The sequence below is a fragment of the Phyllopteryx taeniolatus genome, chromosome 4, assembly GCF_024500385.1.
Source record: "Phyllopteryx taeniolatus isolate TA_2022b chromosome 4, UOR_Ptae_1.2, whole genome shotgun sequence".
Taxonomy (NCBI): domain Eukaryota; kingdom Metazoa; phylum Chordata; class Actinopteri; order Syngnathiformes; family Syngnathidae; genus Phyllopteryx; species Phyllopteryx taeniolatus.
The window spans coordinates 25,136,748-25,158,180 of record NC_084505.1 but is presented as its reverse complement, the minus strand read 5'-3'; the positions used below and the strand labels follow the sequence as shown (position 1 = coordinate 25,158,180).

At 40.1% G+C, this 21,433-nt stretch overlaps 1 protein-coding gene across 11 annotated transcripts in view; it reads left to right on the top strand.

Moving 5' to 3' along the window:
• The window catches only part of inpp4b (inositol polyphosphate-4-phosphatase type II B), a 157,207-nt gene that overhangs the window by 38,769 nt on the left and 97,005 nt on the right, over nt 1–21,433 (top strand). Inside the window, exon 1 of one of the 11 annotated variants that reach the window (XM_061770882.1) lies at nt 14,292–14,528. The exons of the other annotated variants lie outside the window; for them this stretch is intronic. The gene's annotated coding sequence lies outside the window, so the exon portion shown is untranslated. Of the gene's footprint in view, nt 1–14,291; nt 14,529–21,433 lie in introns of those variants that run through there. 11 annotated transcript variants of the gene reach the window in all.

The following is a 21,433-nucleotide window of genomic DNA, read 5'->3' as shown; positions in this document are numbered from 1 at the left end:
GTTCTTAAAGATAACCGTCTACTTGCAAAAATAAACAGAACGACTCGAAATAAGCAACGATGATGCTGTTCAGCACCTGAAGAGGTAGCGCTAGCCACAATGTAGACTGTAGATTGGTCGACGGGGAACGCTCACTTTGAGAAATAAACAGCCGTATGTTGTGGAGTTCAGACAACAGCCTCTTTTCCACCAAGCGTTAGCATTGGGTCCACTTTAGGTCAGGTCAACAACAGTTGTGGTTATAAGCAACATTACAATGACAAGGTGTTAAACCCTCTTCTGAGTGAAGCGCAGGTGTTTTCACGTTAAAAGCATGCAAGAGTCGCGTTTGGCGCTCACTGAGGCTTGAAACCTCGCTAACGACGGATCTGCTCCTTGTCGCCACAAAGCTATTAGCTGGCCGGCGGCCTCATTCGGCAAAGGCGATTGGCGTCTTTCTCTTTGCATGGTTCTGATGGCTTTACCACCGAAAGCATGATGAAGAGGCCGTACCACAGTTTGCATAAAGCTGTCATGAAATGTCAAATAGAGTGAAAGTCCCCCTTTTCGCGGCAGGTTTTATGTAAGAGCGCTTGCTTCAAGCATTTGTTCCTTTAACAATCTTGAGCTATGTTAAGTTGTTAATGACATTTTCTTGCCGGCTATGAGTAAGCTTAGCTTAAAATAAAAATGAAACAATTTTATAGGTGTATGTAGTACACTGTAAATATGTGAAATTTAAGAGACCATTTTTTTCTTCTTTTTCTAAGAAATCTTGCCAATTCAAATTTTCCTGTTCAATTGGCAGATAATTTTGCATTAATTAAGTCATGTATTCCTTGTTTCCTTACTTTTCCCCCTTGTTTTTTTTTTTTTTTAAGTTCACTTGCAATGCAGCCATGTGCGAAGTGACACGCACCGCCTTCAGAGCAGACGCGGCATCTGTAAAGCTGACGTTTCCAGTGGAGTTCAAGGAGAAAGTGCGGCCGTAAAACTAAACAACTATCTGGGCTCGTTGAGTAAATGAACATCCATAATGTGAAGAAAATATTTGAGGAATCTTTTTTAAGACATGCTTTAGCCTTCGATACACATTGGCAAAGTAGAAAGCGAGGGTAAAACTAATAGATGTTAGTCGTCACGTCTCACTCTGCCTGTTTTCGGAGTGGAAGTCACCGACGCTCCGGAGTAACGGTTCCCAATTATAAACTGCTGAAGTATGGAAATAGCAGCGTCACTTAATCCTGGCTTGTCAATAACGCTGACGTGGAAAGGGCGGCGACTTGACACTTTTTGGCACCGGCGGCTCCTTGTACTTGGATGAGTCTCAGTGTGGTGCGAATGTTGTGTGTAAGGCCTGTGGTGGAGGGGCTTAACTGGTGGGGGTTTATTGGCAACGAGCAGGGCTGCAGTGACGAGCGACCGCGTTCCCGTCATCTCCGCAGACACCGAGTTGCGATAACTGCCTTAAAAACGGGACTGGAATTGAACTCGACCCTTAGGACAACATCTCATTCCAACGTGTGCCACCCAAATGCAATATGAAGTCACGTTCCGTGTAATTTATTGACCTTCATCTGTCTAGTAGGCAAGGTTCAAATTTGATACCAATCAGACAAATTCTTAAGGACAAGTCCGTCTTTGAAGAACCCCTGGGAACGGCCACATTGACCATAAAATTGCAGCGTCGTAGCAAAATAGCAGGCTTTCTGTGTCTTTTGGGGAATGGGTTTTGGAGGTTTTTTAGCCAAATGGATGACTTCCTGTTTTATATTCAGGCATGGGGCGTTTTGAGACTTTTTTTTGTGGGTCAACTCATTAACGAAACGCCTAACAAATTTCATGTTGTTATGGGAAACCCTTATGGGGCTGAATTCCCCCCCCCCCCCCCCCCCCCCACCCAAAAAAAAAAAATCATCAGATTTGGTGTGTTCTTGATTATGGCAAAGGCCTGTAAATAGAAATTCATTTAACAACAAAGCCATTTCAAAAGAGCCTTCACACCACATCACCCAAAAAAAAAAACTCCAGCGGAACGGTTATAAAAATCCCAATATGCTCATAAAATTCACAAACAAACATTTGTTGGATTGTTGCATTGTAAATATAGTCCAGCCCTTTGTGAAGCGACTTAATAAAAGCTCAAATTCCCCACTCTTGGTCTCTACACCTTAATAAACGGTCCCCCCTTTTTTTTTCCCCTCCCCTCGGAGGAAACAAACGCTTCAAAACCACAAAACATTTTTATTGACCGCTGATCCATGTCGAGTCCCAACGGACATGCTATTAACACCACACAAATGTTTTCTTTTCACAAGACATCCAGCACTATTAGCTCATTGCTTTATTCCCCTCACTTAGGCCTCTAGAGGTGTCAAAGAGGAGCTTGTTGTACCATGAATATTTAACGTTATGTTTATGGGGCCCGCGCTCATTAAACGAGAACCAGAGAACCAAATTAAAACAGAGAGGGTAATTACTCATATAAAAACAAAAGTGCTGAGCAGATGTCTGACTGTGACGCCACTTTGTGAAGTGAAGCTACGAGCTCAAGTTTAGTTTAGTGTGCGGAATAGAAATAATCCTATTAGGACCAAACAAGCTCCGTCGTAAAACCTGGATTGCCTGTTGCAGGCAGTTACTTTTGCCGCAAAGTAACGTAACATTGAAAAACCTCGACGTTAATGCAGACATATTTGGAAAACATTTCGAAGTATTACAAGCGACTACTTTCAAAAAGTAAAACTTCAGGTTATATGGTAATCATCACACTACTCCCAATTCCTAATTGGTTGAATTTCTATGCGTTCCACTTCGGAGGTTTAACCATATCGAGGTATTTTAATAGTCACGTCAAGTGTAAAAAGAAGTTAAGCACTGTAACTGTAGTCTTACTGTTTTTAGCTTACATTTTGCTTTAGCGAGTTAACTAGCTTTCGACTTCACTGCCTGTTCTTTTCATTAAAAAAAATCATTTTAAAGTGTATCATTAAATGATATTAGATATATTATTTATTGTATTATTATCATTAAATTGTAGTTAATGAACCACTTGGTTAATAAAAAGTATTTTTTGAAATGACCAATATTTCAAAATATCAGTCGCAATATTGGGATTGATTTTCACTATGTAAAGCACTTTGAGATGCTTTGAGCACTTTGAGATGACTAATGTTTTGTATTTTATTACATACATTAAATTCACCAGTTATTTAATACATTAAATATTTAAAATTAATGTGTAAAATTGTTCATTTCATTTCTATAAATATTTTATTAATTACAGCTCACTCAATAAATTATATAATAAAATGGACAAAACAAGTTAAATGTATTATATGTAAGATGTTGTTCATTTTAATAATGCATATTAGTAGTATATTATTTACAATATTATTTACAAATGAATTAGTGGGTCAAGGCTTAATTAGACGCTTGGGTTGACTAAGCTTTTCTCTCTCGGGGGGAAATGTAGTTTAGTCTGACTTTTTCCACTCCTATTATTGTTGTTATCATCATCATTCTTTTATTGACATTTTTTTATGGCGAAAGAAAAGCGCTTGAGGTAAGTCCCCTTTCTGCTGGGCTTCCTGTGGCTTTCTGCAGTGTAATGCTTTCCTCTGAGAGAGCGAGAAGGGTGGAAAGTGCTGATGCTGTTTGTTCTGACGTGTGTGTGTGTGTGTGTGTGTGTGTTAGGAATCTTATTTTTATTCAGCATAGAAGTTGTATGATTACAACACCAACAAACATCACGGCACTTGTCGCTTTACAACACTGACGCCAGTGTATACGGCCGGCATGTATTACGACCGGTAGCACGGTCACTTTCGAAATATTGAAGTCTGTCCTCAGATCCAATAAATGCACAAGTGAAATAGAAACAGTGAAACAGAGAAATGCTTCATTTTTTGGCAGCCGAGATATGATGTCCCGTCTTACAACATGCTGTGCAACACATAATGAGACCAGCAGACTCATTTAGGAGGAAAAACATGCGCATGGCTCCCACTAATTACAACAAAAAACATTCGGCATCATTGATGAGTTGTATTTTTAATCATGTGTTTCTATGCTGGTTGGTCAAAATATGTCTTTATGTGAAACCAGTCAGTGGCGCAAAAAAGTTTGGGGATCGCTGTACTGCACGTAAAAAATATCAACGACGTCATCGATTAATCGATTTTGACTCGACTTTCGTCGCATTCGCGTCGACGACAAAAAAAAAAACAATTCTAGTCGTTAAACCTGCAGTTGCGTATAGCGCGTCCCCAACGGGCTTGACAATTATGTGATTAAATAACATGCCATCAAATAAAGCATAGCCAAAGCAAAAAATGTCCATACTGTACTGTACATACCGATACATTTTTACATTCCTTTTGAATGTGCCTTTCAAAGCTCTGTAGTCCATGTCCACCTGTGCAGCTATGGCACATTTTAGTTTCATATTCCAAAAAGCTGGCATTCGAACAGTGGAGTGTAGACTTTTTATATCCACTGTACCTTGTTGACTTGGGCTTTTCAGTTTCTGTCAGTCGGTTGTTCTTTTATAGTTTCTCATATTTACTCATCATGTGAACGCACTAAGTTTCTTATCCAAATATGTACTTGCCATCTACCCAAATGAAGGTGATTCGTAAGATGAACACTTCAAAAGGACAACACCTTTATATATTTAGATTTATTTGGTTTTCTATAGTGTTACCTTCATAAATGAATGGCCGAAGTATTTTTTTTCGCAGAAAAAAAAAATCGACTATCGTCTCATGATACATGCCTAGATTCTCAGTTGAACGGATCATGCAATTATACCCCTGAAATGATAAAGACATAAAGAGAATATATTCATTATTTGCTTCAGTTTTTTGTGTTTTCTAAAAAACAATGAAAAAATTACTTAGGTCATTTCTTTTAAGGAGGTGACTATCTAAACCCTCCAAAAAGAACGTTTTCTTTCAGCAATGTCGTAATACTGAAACCTTTGACACAGCTTTTTATCTCTCGAGTTGGTGCATAAAGTACGTATGGTGCTCTTAAGATAATATTGTGGTGTCATTATCAGGGATGATGCGGTGGAAAAAAAAAAAAAGCGGAACCATCCCTTCATATATAACAGAGAATTTAAGAAAAAATGCTCACAAATTTTTTTTTTAATGCTTTCCATGTCATGGCCCCACTTGAATTTGTTAGTATTTGAAATTCCGACTATACAGTGTATAGTCGGACTCGCCTCTATTCACAGCTTGGGCTCCGGTACCAGTCTTCTTGAGAGGGGTAGGATTCTTTTCCACTCTGGATATTATTTGTTTGGCTCGTAAATCTGTAAATCTGACTTTGTAAGTGCTTGCTTCAGCCATGAACCCCACTGCACATCACTGAATCATGGGTGACCAGAAATAAATCTAATGTAGTGATATCTTGCAGAAAAATTCCAATATTTCGGACTAAACCCACTAAATGTTTGGGCTGAGAAAATGCTGAGAACACACTACGACATTTTGATCCCTGCATGACGTTGCTGTTATTCAAAATACAAACAAGCTGACAAATAACCACATTTTTTTTATTTTTAACACACACCGACATGAATGCTCGTCTCTGAGCATTCAATTGGCAAAAATCCAAAATCTGACACTCATTACAGCACACCAACAGTGCTCGTGTGTCTGGCCACCAGCTGTCAGAAAACACGGTTGGCCTCCATAGTCTTTTTTCTTGCGTAGGCGTCGCAACATCGGCAACTGACGACTGCGCCCGCTTTCGCTGAATTCAGCTGAGGTGAAAAAAATAGCTGATGGCAAGACGTGCGATCCCTTTGCAACTTGTTTACGCCGTCAAGGTGGTCTGACATTACAGCCGCTTTATGGACTTGGCTTCAGCGGAACGCCCACGCAATAAGAGCAACTGTTTGAGGGGGAGTGCAATAAACTAATGGGGAAACACACTGAGAGAACTGCATTTTCTTTTTTTTTTTTTTACACTGCAGCTTGTTATAGTCAATTTAGCGCTTGGAGCCACTTTTGTAGTTATTACATCTGTATTACACTGTTATTACAGTGAACCTCAGGAATGCAAAACCCAGTGAGTGCGATCAAAGTGAAACTGAAGGTGAAAGTTTGTTTTTCATTCTCTCCTGATGTAGCTACTAATAGCCTGCCTACTTTGTTGTTTCAATTTCCCTGTATTCCCTTAAGTGTTATTGCTAAAAGGTGAGTTTAATGTCACCGCAGCTGAAACCATCAACGAGCTGTCTTGACTCAATACCATCTGATTTTTTTTTTCAAAGCTATTGTGAAGTCTGTGCTAGCTGATTTGCAGCAAATAATCAATTGCTCACTTCAGTCAGGCGAGTTTCCGAAAGCTCTTAAAGTAGCCTCTTCTAAAAAAAAAACAGAATGCTGGACGCTTCCATGTTAGCAAGCTATAGACTCATCTCAAATCTCCCTTTCATAGCCAAGATTGTTGAGATTAAACCACAACAAAACTGAGACAATTATTTTTGGCAATAAAGAAAAGAGGATTGTCCGAAACCTTAGTAGATTCCGACCTGACTTTCAACAGTCATATCAAATCAATTACTAAAACTGCCTTCTACCCTCTGAAGAACATATCCAGAGTGAAGGCTGAGAGTGCCCGGAGAAAACCCACGCAGGCACGGGGAGAACATGCAAACTCCACACAGGCGGGGCCGGGGATTGAACCCCGGTCTTCAGAACTGCGAGGCGGGCGCTCTAACCAGTCGTTCACCGTGCCCTTCTTTGTTTTTAAATGCTTTTAATTATGTAAAGCACATTTAGTTACCATCTATATGAATTGCGCTATATAAATAAATTTGCTTTGCTTTAATGACTTAAACGCTTTGTGGAACGTGCCAGTGCGCATATTTGCTTGCCGATTTGTGATCTCACGTTAGTTTGTGCCAGGGTGTTGTTTTGGCTTACATGTTTATACTGGAATTTTGTTTTGAATGAACCTAACATCCGATTTCATGAACACTGAAGATGAGTTAGTCTTCAACATCAAGGATTTCATTAAAAAAATATATATATTTTTTTGAAGTTAATTCAGTCTTTGACAAATCTAACGTCAACATTTTTGTAAATAGCAATGACAATTTAGCAATTTTTTGTAAATGGTAATCACAGTTCAACTTTCAACAACCTTAAAATGTGCATTTTTGTAAAAATCAAAGATTTTGGATGAACTGTTAACGTAGACAATCTCCAACAGACCTAACATACGTACATGTTTTCATGAACATTAAAGATGAGTTAGTCTTCAACATGCAGAATTTCATAAAAACTCAAGTCAATATAGTTTTTAACAAACTCAACATTTTCATAAATAGCAGTTTAGCCTTTGGTGTGCTTAACATGCGCATTTCTGTAAATGGTAATTATGATTCAGCTTTCAACAAATTTACACGCAATCCAACTTAAGTCTGTGAAGTGTGAAGACCTTCATCCCATCCGACTCGGGACAGTTAGCGGCAGCTAGTGTAGCGCTAGTGCTTGCTATTACTCTTGCGTGCTGGAGGCTTTGGGCGGAGCCCCCCGTGTGATGGGCCAACATGCACATTCAGCACCTCCCCAGGCTAAGACGAGTTACTCTCCCCTTTCTCGTAGGCCTAGGGCATCAATCGCCGGCTGTCGGGGCTGTTAACCAGCCCTGAGCTGCACCATTGATCTCTGTAATTGTCTCCCACTCTTCAAAGGCGGCCGGGAGTTGGTTTGATCCGAGCTGTTTACTTTCGCAGGCTCCCGTGGACTAGCTTTTTGAAGAAGAGAGCTATCAAGCACTGAGCAGGCATATTATCGTACCATTAGTGTGTGTGTGTGTGGGGGGGGGGGGGGGGGGAAGAGAGAGAGAGAGAGACTCCTTAAGGCCCAAGGGGGTGAGCCGGCAGCACCTTGCAGCTATATAAGGACAGGGAATTGCAACCTGTATCTTGCATTTTATCTGTGGCTATAGAACATTGACAGACATCCAGAAAACCTTTTTTAAGTAGCTTTTGTGCATCTCATGTGCAAGAATGTCACGATCAGAATAACACTGATTAGAGATATAGGAGGTGTGTCAGAAAGGTTCTGGGACTAGTACCACAAAAGATATATTTCAAACCCAAACTATGAGTTTTCCCCTCAGTGTGGGTGAGACGATCAACCACTACAAGAGATCCTGCGTTGTTTGCTTCGTTTAGCGTGAGAGAACACGTGAGAGCTGTGGCAGGATAACTCGTAGCTGCTTCACCATCACAACACGCGTGTGCTCAGTGCCCTGAGCATCCGACACTTCCCAGCCATGAAGAACATAGCCGTGCTGGAGCGGCCTACCGACTCACCCGACATGGCTCCCGTGTGATTTTATTTTAATATTTCCCGTCTTGGCGGCACGGTGAACGACTGGTTAGAGTGTCAGCCTCACAGTTCCGAGGACCCGGGTTCAATCCCCGGTCCCGCCTGTGTGGAGTTTGCATGTTCTCCCCGTGCCTGCGTGGGTTTTCTTCGGGCACTCCGGTTTCCTCCCACATCCCAAAAACATGCATTAATTGGAGACTCTAAATTGCACCGTAGGTGTGAAAGTGAGTGCGAATGGTTGTTTGTTTGTATGTGTCCTGCGATTGGCTGGCAACTAGTTCAGGGTGTACCCCGCCACCTGCCCGATGACAGCTGGGATAGGCTCCAGCATGCCCGCGACGCTCGTGAGGAGAAGCGGCTCAGAAAATGGATGGATGGATGGATTTCCCGTCTTTCCCGACCGAGCTCAATGATCAAGGGGACCCAATTTGAAGATGCGGACAACATTAAGATGGCCGTTATGATGAAGCTCCTGAGCATCCCGGAACAATAATCCCAGGAGTGCACGAAGACGTGACAGAGAAGGCCGGGATAGTATGTTAAGACTCCAGGGAAAAAAGTTTTTTAAAATGCATTTTTTCCAACACGGTACAGAAAATGGATGGATGGACGAGACCTGGAACCTTTCTGACACACCTCATATGCTAATTTTGGCATTGGGTTTTTACAAATATGAGTTTTGTCCTAAATACAGTGAACCCACGTTTACCGCGTGGGATGCATTCGAGACCCACCCGCAATAGGTGAACATCCGCAAAATAGAGGGACCATACTGTATAAAATGTTTATGCAACAGGTTTGCCCCTCCCAAGCCTAACATACATGTTTTTGTAAACATCTTTAATAAAGCAAATTATTTTTTTGATTAACAGCGAATACTATTTACTTTGTGAAATCCTGCTAGCTCTAAATGTTACTACTAATTACAGTTTTGTATGTTAAATGACTACTGTGAACAATGTCAAACTTTTGCCATGTAATGTGGTTTTGTTTTTATATTTGTCAAGGTTTCCAATTTCAAAGCAATCGACCAAAAGAGAAATTCCGCCAAAAAATACACACTTGACTCTGGAGATTAAAAAAAAAATGTTAACGTGTTTTTCACTCAACACTTTCATGTCTGTGGTTTCGGGGGAACCCGAGCAATAAACATAATGAAGAGGAGAACGCTTCAATTGCTTACGTTCCAAAGCGGTAAAGTGGCTGTTGATGTGGTTTCTTGGACTTGGGAGTTGATGCCAGGGTAGGAAAATGTCATTGTGCATAGGAGACGTGGCACACCCATACACTTGGTTTACACTGCCAACAACATACAGTAGACTAAGCTACATGCAAGAGGGCTTGATGTAGCATTTGTGTATTGTAGAAAACACTCAAACACATGGGTTAGTGAAAAACACAATTTCAAGTGACAGTTTATCTTCATTGCAGCTCCTATATTCAGTTTCTGTTAGCATTTAATAAACAACTCATGATCTCCCTGGATCACTTTAGTGTGCCAACCTGCACGCCTTGTTTTGCGTTGGCATTAGCATAACTGCTATTAGTACTATGCATGTGCGTGTAAAATGTTTGACAAGTACTGTTCGCATTGTGTTAGCATTCGACAAACAAAAAAATAAGTTTGTCGAAAGCAAAATTGTCTATATTGTTTATGAAAACGGTACGCCAAACTAAAATTTTACATCAAAAACCTGCACATTGAAGACTACTTAAACTTCAGTGTCTACCAAAACTTGTTGGTTAAAACTGGTTAATGGCAGACCCAAAATAGTTTTGGATAATTGCTAGGAAAAACATTTGAAGTTTGTCGAAAGCTAAATACAATGTTGTACAAAAATCCAATTGATTCCTACCTTGACTGTAAATTGTCTTTGATATTTCACTAAAATCTGTATTTTAACTTTTGAAGAGAAAATACAAAAAATAAAAAATAAAAGATTGTTGCCCGACTTTAAATTTCTTTTGATGTTCACAAAATATATATTTTTTTAAATCCATATTTTAAGTTTGGCGAAAGCTAAACTGTTTTTGATGTTTACAAAAACTCTTGCATTAGGATCCTCAAAGACTATATTGTCTTGAATATTTACGAAATTGGGCAATTTTTGCTGAAAGACTAAATTGTCTTTGATATATATGCCCACCAGAACAACCAGTTGTGTTTCAAAGTGTACGAGTTGATGACACAGATCAAGCGTATCTGCTGACGGAGGCAAGAAAGTCGAGCGGCGGTGCAACTTTAGTTTTTTTTAAAACCAACAGCACTCAAATCAATAGCAAGGGATTGGACAGGGTCTCTATTGTCTTTGGACCTCGCTGCCAATTCATGTTTGCAGACTAAGAACAAAGGGTGCCTTGATTTTTATTACCTCGTCTGCACTGGGTTTTAACATTAAAGTTTATGGAGCAAAAAAGAGCGTGAGGGGAGGTATCAGGAGTTTATATCCTTTGCTTAGGCCCCCTCCTAACTATAGGGAATTAGATTTTCTATTTAGTCTCTCCAAAGGACAGCCATAATAATTTTACAGTAGCCTACTCGCATAAAAGCGTCTCAAAGGTCCTGCATAATCTGGCAGTTGGCTGGACATCCTGATTATGTAAACAGGAGTAGGGGAAGGAAGGAGTTGTGGGTAATTAAGCGGGTTTGCGCGGGCCAGAGGCTCTATTTTAGTTGCATTAGTTAGTTAGTTAGTTAGTTAGTTAGTTTGCTTGGTACTGTGCTTATGAAAAGACATTTGTTTTGCTGAATTTTGTGAATAACAGTATCTTTTTTTTACTACAACCCCAATTCCAATGAAGTTGGGACGTTGTGTTAAACATAAATAAAAACAGAATACTATGATTTGCAAATCATGTTCAACCTATATTTAATTGAATACACTACAAAGAGAAGATATGTAATGTTCAAATTGATAAACTTTATTGTTTTTAGTAAATAATCATTAACTTAGAATTTTATGGCTGCAACAACGTTCCAAAAAGCTGTGACAGGGTCATGTTTACCACTGTGTTACGTCACCTTTTCTTTTCACAACATTCAATAAACATTCAATATTTTACGTTTCATAATGCGCAACACATTTTCAATGGGAGACAGGTCTGGACTGCAGGCAGGCCAGTTTAGTACCCGCACTCTTTTACTACGAGCCAAAGCTGTTGTAACACGTGCAGAATGTGGTTTGGAATTGTCTTGCTGAAATAAGCAGGGGTGTCCATGAAAAAGACATTGCTTGGATGGCAGCATATGTTTCTCCAAAACCTGTATGTACCTTTCAGGATTAATGGTGCCTTCACAAATGTGTAAGTTACCGATGCCATTGCATGAACACGAACACAGCCCCATACCATCACAGAGGCTGGCTTTTGAACTTTGCGTCCATAACGGTCCGGATGGTTCTTTTCCTCTTTGGCCTGGAGGACACAACGTCCACAATTTCTAAAAACAATTTGAAATGTGGACTCGTCAGACCACTGAACACTTTTCCACTTTGCATCAGTCCATCTTAGATGAGCTCGGGTCCAGAAATGGCAGCGACGTTTCTGGGTGTTGTTGATAAATGGCTTTTGCTTTGCATAGTATAATTTCAAGTTGCACTTACGGATGTAGCACCGAACTGTATTTACTGAGATTGGTTTTCTGAAGTGTTCCTGAGCCCATGTGGTGATATCCTTTACACATTGATGCCGGTTTTTGATGCAGGGCCGGCTGAGGGATCGAAGGTCACGGGCATTCAATGTTGGTTTTCGGCCTTGCCGCTTACAAGCAGTGATTTCTCCAGATTCTCTGAACCTTTTGATGATATTATGGACCGTAGATGATGAAATCCCTAAATTCCTTGCAATTGTACATTGAGGAACATTGTCCTTAAACTGTTCGACTATTTTCTCACACACTTGTTCACAAAGAGGTGAACCTCGCCCCATCTTTGCTTGTGAATGACTGAGCAATTCAGGGAAGCTCCTTTTATACCCAATCATGGCACCCACCTGTTCCCAAAGAGCCTGTTCACCTGTGGGATGTTCCAAACAGGTGTTTGATGAGCATTCCTCAACTTTCTCAGTCTTTTTTGCCACCTGTCCCAGCTTTTTTGGAATGTGTTGCAGCCATAAAATTCTAAGTGAATGATTATTTGCTAAAAACAACCAAGATTATCAGTTTGAACATTAAATATCTTGTCTTTGTAGTGTATTCAATTAAATATAGGTTGAACATGATTTGCAAATCATTGTATTCCTTTTTTTATTTATGTTTACCATAACGTCCCAACTTCATTGGAACTGGGGTTGTACATTTGGAGCAGTAGTAGTAGTTTTGGAGTCGGAGAACATGGGTTCACTACGGAAAATAATGTAAGGAATCCAACTAGTTATTGGAGAGATGTTTGTCTGCTTGCTGGCTACTTCGAGGGGCCCTTGAGCAAGGCATTGTCTCCACCAGCCCAGCTCAAGTGGTGCAGCACCCTTTGAGTCTCTCCTTGCGTGCCTGAGTTGAAATTCTGCTTGAGGGACACAAACAAGTTTAATAAATATATACATTTCCTTCATCTAACGATTGTTTTATAGTTTCTGTGAAATCGGAGTTTGCCAGCCCTGTTGAGTACCCTGCTCTCAACTCAAATTGCTTGGAGTGGGTGTAGGAGATGGTTGCTTTCTATGTAATTAACAAATTGTTTTCTCAGACCTTTTGAGAGCACAGGTAGAATAGAAATGTGTTTATAATTGGAGACCTGCTCAGATGCTCCCGATTTGTGAATGGAAATTATCATAGCATTTTTCCGTGGCTTGGGAAATTCAGTAGCTCGAATAGATATGTGAACCATGTTTCACTGGTACTTGGATAGGAGAATTGTATTTATTTTTTAATAAATATGATATTCAACCCATCATACTCTTTGGCCCTCTAGTCCCTTAACTGCATTATAACTTTTTGGATCTGATTTTCATTTACCTCTTTAATTCTGGAAGACATCAAGGGCTCTCTCAGTATTTCGTGGAACTTTCCTAACATTTCCTCAACTGATTTAATAAAAACGTTAAATTCATTTGCAATTTCCATGTTGTTGTTACTAACGATTCCATTTATTTTCAGTGCCAATATTTAAGATTGTTGGCCTGACCCATTTTGGACCCTACTATGGGGATAAATTCACTCCAACACACCTCAGACCACAGGACAATCTTCTAAGATAATCTTATAAAACATCAAATAATTTGCTGTTTATTGTACTTGGTCAAGAAGGGGCACAATCAGGACAAAAACACCCCATTTGCGTTATGTGTGCACCAGGCCTTAGATTCCTTGAAGACTAAATTGTCTTTTTACAAAAACAGGGTTTACATATAAAACCCATGTTAAGTTTGTAGCACTCTAAAGTTGCAAAATTGCGTATTTTTAGTTCGTTTTTGCACACAATTTTCTTTGATGTTTATGAAAAGGTGCTAGGTTCCTCGAAAGCTAAATTGACTGTTGTTTAATAAAATGCGTAGTTAGATTTGTGAAACTAAATGGTCTTTGATGTTTGCAAAGGTATATAAATTGTTCACCCTGTACGCCAATTTTTTTCTTAGCGTGTCTTTACCGATGCGTTCGATGCAGAGCCAATCAGTGAAAAACTCAGGGTTGGAAGTTTACACCCCTGTGTCATCTTCTGTCATACTCCATCCCCACGCCTTGTTAAAGTTAACATACTTACAGTATGTTGTGTAATGTTATATTTTACTGGGCGTTAACTGGCGGACACCTACTGCCTCTCTCTTGTCAGAGCGTACACTGCTGATTGCAGTAAAATCCTCAACGTGCTCGGAAAACACACACAGAAACGCATGATTTTTTTTATTTTTCACTTTAACACCCTTGGCGGACGTCTGCTTCCGTCCTGAGTACTGCTGGAGTTGCTCCTTTTTTTTCCCGGGGTTGGAGGCAAGCACTGACAAGCTGAGGAATGTCTGCACAGGCAACAAGCGGGGGAACATTTCACCATTGCAGTTCCTCTGCGAACACTATCAGTTTGCTCCAAAGGCGACAGAGATAGATATTTAACTTGTGTGTCGCTCAGTGTTGAGTAGATCATACGCAGCTCCACCACTGCTCGCAACTTCTCACCTGAGAAGGAACCCTTAAAAGAATTTCCCCTGGTGGTGTCTAGTAGTTGGCTTTGAGTGAGTATTTACCTACCGGCTAACAGTCAGGTAAGAAAAATATATCAGCTTTCCTGCTATTCTAACCTGAATATCTCCCTTTGAACCAGCCTTCCTGAAATGCAATACCGGTATGTGTTGCCTTACACATATTTCACATAAATTGATGATAAAATGGGCGGCACGGTGTTCCGACTGGTTAGAGCGTCAGCCTCACAGTTCTCAGGACCCGGGTTCAATCCCCGGCCCCGCCTGTGTGGAGTTTGCATGTTCTCCCCGTGCCTGCGTGGGTTTTCTGCGGGCACTCCGGTTTCCTCCCACATTCCAAAAACATGCATTAATTGGAGACTCTGAATTGCCCGTAGGTGTGAATGTGAGTGCGGATGGTTGTTTGTTTCTATGTGCCCTGCGATTGGCTGGCAACCAGTTCAGGGTGCACCCCGCCTCCTGCCCGATGACAGCTGGGATAGGCTCCAGTACGTCCGCAACCCTAGTGCGGACAAGCGGCTCAGAAGATGGATGGATGGATGGATGGATGATGATAAAATGGCCTAATAATTCCCTTGGGACCCCCTTTGGGCCCCTGACCCTCAGTTTGAAAACCTTTTGCTTTGAGGGAACGCATTTAAATGCAACCAAACCTATTCATCTAGGGATTATCCCATGAGAGGTTTTGCACCAGCGTAATCTGATTGTTTTGAACACATCCTGCTTTGACCTACTGAGGCTATATAAAAGATTTTTTTATGAACAAATTCATCCATACTTGACATCATTTTATGTACATTTTAGCACCCTGAGAAACTCCACTGATAATAGTAGCCACTACAGTGTAATGTATTATGTGTTTTCTAATATTGTTTTCTAACCATGAGAACGCTCTTTTGTTTTGGCCAGGAAAAAAAAAAACATTTTTAATTTTTTTAAAAAAAAATTTTGTAGCTTTATGGCAAACATAAACATGTACTTATAATCGACATGCCAAACATAGCTCATGTTGCTAAGGGAAACTGGTTCTGGCCTTGTGGAGTTAATAATAAACAGGCCCAGATTTCACAATGAGGAAGCCAAAACATGAGTTGAATTGAGATGAGCTCATCATTAACTCAGTATACAGTGGTACCTCAACTTACGAGTTTTATTCATTCCCTGAACACACGCGTAACTCAAATCAGTCGTACTGTACTGTAGCTCAAATCTGCTTTGTCCATTGAAATGTATGGAAATGCCATTTAACCGTTTCAGCCCCCTTAAAACACCAACAAAATGTTGTAACTGTTGTAAATGTTTTAATAAAAAAAAAAAAAAAAAAAAGCACTGTAAAGTATTGTACTGTAAATAAATAAATAGTCTGTGCATCGTGATTATTAAATGGGTATTGTACTGCTCCTTCTGGTATGGGGACCTTGGCCACCAGGGAAATAATATAATACATGCATAAGTAAATACATACATTTAATACATGTTGATTTGATGATGGAATATTAGTCGTTTTTCGCAGAGCATAAATAAAATATGCCTGAACTTTGAGTTTTTTGGTTTTTTTTATATACTCCGTCTTAATGTGTTGCTGCACTGTGTTTAAATATCAGTTGGTTGAAGGTTTATAACTACCGTAATATCGATGCTAGTTTCATTAGAATGTCGATGGTGTTTCGCATGATGCGTAATTGTCATTGTTTAATGTGTATGTTTAGACGTCATTCACTTCTTCTCATAATTCACTTTCATAGGACCCATGGTTACAAAACGCTCACTCGTAAGTAAAATTTGCTCGCAACAGAAAGCAAAAAAAACGCCCAAAAAAGCGCCATGGCTTGTAACTCGAAAAACTGGCAAGTCAAGATACCACTGTATTTGTCTCATTGTTGTTTAGTAGTGTGCCGTAACTTTTTTTCTGATGTAAAATATGTGCCTTGAAACAATAAAGGTTCGTGCAGTACAAACCAATATGGCATTTCATAAGCGGCGATTATGACGAAGCACAAGCATTCTATTTACTACTCATTTCAGCACACTTGCTTAAACAGCAGGTTAATTAAGCCACAAAATGTGTTTAGCATTGGCATTGCGGCTTCATTGTAGCTGTTTACGCAGTGATTATAATATCACCGGAATATTAAAATATTGATTTAGCTCTTAATCTCTGTTCTTAATAAAGCCGTGAATTGATTCCCCCCCCTCCCCCCTCCCCTCCTGCTCCTGCCATTATTGTTGTTGTTCCTCGTCATCCACTTCATAATTTGTCTTATGTGCTGCGTGTACCCTTGTGCTAATTTGCACTAGTATTGGATTCGGATGACAGATAAGAGTTATCGCTAAATTATTCGAGCATGAGAGGGGGGAAAAAAGCCATGGCAATTAAAAGCCGGCGTCCACGATTTAACACGCGATAATTGCACAAAACGCTCAAAAAGATGAAATTTTTTCACGGTCCAAAAAAAAAGAATAAAACCCCTCACAAACCAGGAGGCATTCATTTATTCCTCATTTATGTTACAATTTTTTACAAACTTTTAATTTTACGGCGCTTCTGATTCATTGCAAAGACGATTAATAACACTGCAAAATAATATCGTGCATCAAGGATGGTGTGTGATGTCAACAATCACCAGAAAAGGACATCTGACACCTCATGAACAAGTACAAACGAGACTATATATTGCCTTCGGATATAAAAACCCCAAACTGACTGAATGCAATAGGTCAGCGTAAACATCAGCTATACAGATGCCACATCTGCTTTGCAGACGCATCGCGCCAATGACATCAACTGTGACACAAGGTGGTGTCCATCCTGTAGGTCATCGCAGCTCTTGTCTAGCTTCCTGAGAGCAAAAAATAGGGTGCTTAATTGGGGTTAGTCTTTCTATTAGGCTATGAATTGAGGAAAGATGTGAGTCAGTGTCTGTCCATGTGTTAGTTAGTTTGCTAGGTTATGCATACACTACTAGCTGATTTCTGCTAAAAGTTATTGAAGGGGTGGCAAATGGGCCAAGGGAGAACCTACTCAATTTTGATGCAGATCCAGATTAAGATACTACCTTACCTGTGGGGCAGTTAAAAGGTAAAACAAAACAAAAATATATATATATATAGTTTTGTCCCCCTTCTCAAATTCTTATATTTTTGAATAGTTTCCCCAATTTAATGTTTAAGATCATCAGAAAAATGTAAATAACAGACAAATACAACCCAAGTGAACTTAAAATGCTGTTTTTAAAGGTGATTTCATTTATTAAGGGGGACAAAAACTATATATATATATATATGCCTGACCCTTTATGCAACGTCACGTCTTAAGGTCCATTGGGTAATATGGAGGCCTATGTGCATAGTTTTTAGGCAACTGGGAGTGTAGGTTACAAATTCCTAAAAAGCCTGAATTAAATCACTCGTAGCGTGACCCTTTCACCTTTCTGTGGTGTCAAATATTAGCATTTTAAATGACAAAAGCCAAAGGCTAACATTTTAGACAATGGTGGTGGAGGAGATACTGCATGATCCTAAAACAAATGGTTTTCAGCTGTTTTCATTTTAATACACATAGTTGCTAGGGGTGTAACAGTTTTTGAAAAACATCCAAACCGTTGGGTTCAACTGTTTCGGTTTGGTCCGCATGTGTCCAGTTCGGCACGCGCAGCTCATTTTATGATTGTTATGATTATTATGATAATGATTATTATTATTATTTATAATTTAATACTAACGAGGCGAATTAGTGTGCACTAATGGACCTAAAACTAGATGCCAACCGTTGAATGGAGACAAGGAAGCAAAGCAGCGTTGCAAGCGGTCAGTTGTGGAGAGGGGGAAAAAAAATGCGTTGTTGTTAGTTGTGACAGACAAACAGTAGCTAGTCGTTCTAAGATTAGGGATAACTCACCTCAATTAATTTCATCTGATCTCTGTGTATGTTGTAATGTACTATTTTTACAACATTTGCAGGCCTGATGAGTGAAAAAGCGCTAGCACCAGAAGACGCGCCAGCAGCGTTATACATACAGGTCTGCTGTAGGCCTATGGGATCACTTTGCGTTACGATGACGACGGTAGAAAGTCGTCGACGAGAGTGCGACAGTGTGCAAGCGACTCGTGTCGTGTATAATGGCGGCAAGACTAAAATGTCAGCTCATTTGCGGAGACTTTTACTCCCCACAGCTTTTAAATAGCTTTACAGTGACGAGTCAATCAGGCCATACGCCATACAGGCCTCCAAGAATACTGAAAGTTTTCTGACTGTGACTGCCCAGTGCATTACCTCAGAACAGGCGATTAAAAGCTCCGTTTTGCAGACCTACTCTTTGTTTTTGCTAGTATTGATAGCTTTCATCGCAACATAAATGAAAAGCATGTTGGAACGAGTAATATCTCCTTTGTTGCAGCCAAAATTTCACCTTTATTTAACCTCAAACTCTCAAAATGTCAACGTATACCGAAGCAAACCAAAAACCTTGACCACAAAACCAAGTTACAAACCGAACTGTGGATTTTGTGAACTGTTCCACCCCTCATCGTTGCGCTTAGTGAATGTTAACATTTACAAATCACAACAAAATTGCAGGCTACCTTTTAGACAGTGGCGGTGGAGGATAGACTTTGTAAACTTGTAAATGTAAACTTTTTTCCCCTCAAAAAAGACAAGTCAAGTCTTTGTGAACCTTTGACGAAGGATTTACCTCACTATTATCATTGCAACCAAACGATGAATGGTTTTTATTTTATGAAAGCATCTCTTATAGTCTCAAATATTAGCAAAAGATTGCAAAAAATGTCAAGCCGTTTTTTTAACCTTTGATGCAGCATTCACCTCACATTATCTCCGCGACTTGAAAACAAAAGGTTCTCAGTGTTATTTTGTTATTTTGTTTTGTTTTGTTGTTGTTGTTGAGGGAGAAAACATTTTAAAAGACAAAAAGCTAACATTTTAGACAATGTGGCAGTCGATCGACTGGAAAAGGAATGATTCTCTTCTATATGAATTTTCTTAAATCAGGTCTAATGTTAGCAATTGAAATTTCCAAAATCTAAACATTTGGAACAATGATATTGGAGGATAGACCATCCTAAAACTAATGGTTCTAGGCTGCTTTTATTTTGTCGAAGCACCTCTCGTCGTGCAGAAATCTTAGCTAACTATTTAGGCAACCATGGCACAAGATAAAAGTGTGAAAAATATGAACGCTTCTCTACAATCTTTTTGTGGTTATGAAGTTCTCATAGGGGAAAATATTAGCATTTTATCAGTGTATATTGCCTGAACATCAATAATAATAGGTGGGTGTCTAGGGCCTTGGTGGAGGTCTGTGCTCCACTGAGTCCTCCTCCTGTTTAAAAAACACTGCTCCTGTTAAGTAGGTTTGAACTAATTCCTTGCGTATGTCGGCATTCAGAGGCGGGGATTTGCACATCAAAGAATACTTGAGTATCTCATTGTCACGGTCAATAAGAGCACATTGACTCCATTGTGGGAGATTTTGGATTTCATCCTCTCGGCATGCAGGTCATCAGTGCACATGCATGGCGATGAAGGCGGCTTGAGTGTGGTTCAAAATGTTAAGTTCTGCTAAGTGGGTGTGCAAATGTGTTTAAATGTCTGGTTGTGTTTGCCTGTGTACCTGCTTGGGGTGATAAGGGCCTGTGCACCGCGTCCTTTGTTCTGACAGAATTACTCGCTAATCCAACAAATAACTGATCCCCCCCCTCACACACACACACACACACACACACACACACACACACACACACTCGCCACCAAACAAACGATCACTACCACTGCATCTCGACAACTTCTTGACAATCTATTACCACAATCCCCAGACGACAACTTGGCCAGAAGGATGCAAATTTGCGCTGAACAATTAATCCCCACCCTTCCCGAAAGCTCACCAAAAACTGCCATTGAAAAACTTGGCTACACAACGGATCACCCCCCACCACCGTTGACGTCTTGCCAAATAATTGATCACCATGATCATCTAGTCCAGGGGTGTCAAACTCATTTTTGTCATGGGTCACATCGTAGTTATGGTTTTCCTTGCGAGGGCCGTTTTGACTGTGAACCCACATAAGTGTACGATCGTCTCATATTATTACATATAAACAACTAATTGTGGGATAACTAGTTTTGAAATCAGAAGCCAGTAAAAAAAAAAAACTGTTCAACTATTACGCAATTTACTTCAAAAGGGGGCTTGGTTAAAAAATAAAAATAAAAAATCCATCCAATGTTATTGAAAAGGAAGACAATTTGCAATTTTGGTATTTTAGCAAAAACACAAACAGTCGACGCACATGATTTGCTTTGGCGGGTCACATAAAATGATGTGGCGGGCTGAATCTGTTTGACACATGATCTAGTCTACAATTTCACAGAACAACCGATCACCCGGACCACACACCAACTTGGCACTGAACCTCCCCCCTTTCCAAACTTTTCTCCAAACTATGTCTCCCATCCGTCAACCCCTTTGCCAAATGTTCGAGCACCAACACCCTCTGTTGACTCCTTTACCGAAGGATCGATCGGCCAATCACCCTGCCTTGTTGAAAACTTTGCTGAACAACTGATCTCCCCCGTCACCCCTTAACAACTTTGCTGACGAATCAATCAATCAACCGCACTAGACAACTTAACACTAAATAATCGATCACCGCCACCCTACGCTCTAGTAACTTCATCGGACAACCGTACGTCGGGACCGTCGTGAATCGAGTACCTTCTTTAGTTGTTTACAAGTGGACAGTAAGTGTAAACACAGCAATATGGGTCACATGTAAATAGATAACGATATAGGCACTTAAACAGGAGCCAATCCTGACTTTGCGTTCGGTGGCCCTCTATTGTGTGAAACTCCACAAAGTCTTAATGTTACACAAATATGCACGCATACACACACACACACTCGCACGCACTATGCAGGCGTAGCAGGCGATGGTTTTCCTGTCGGCCGTGT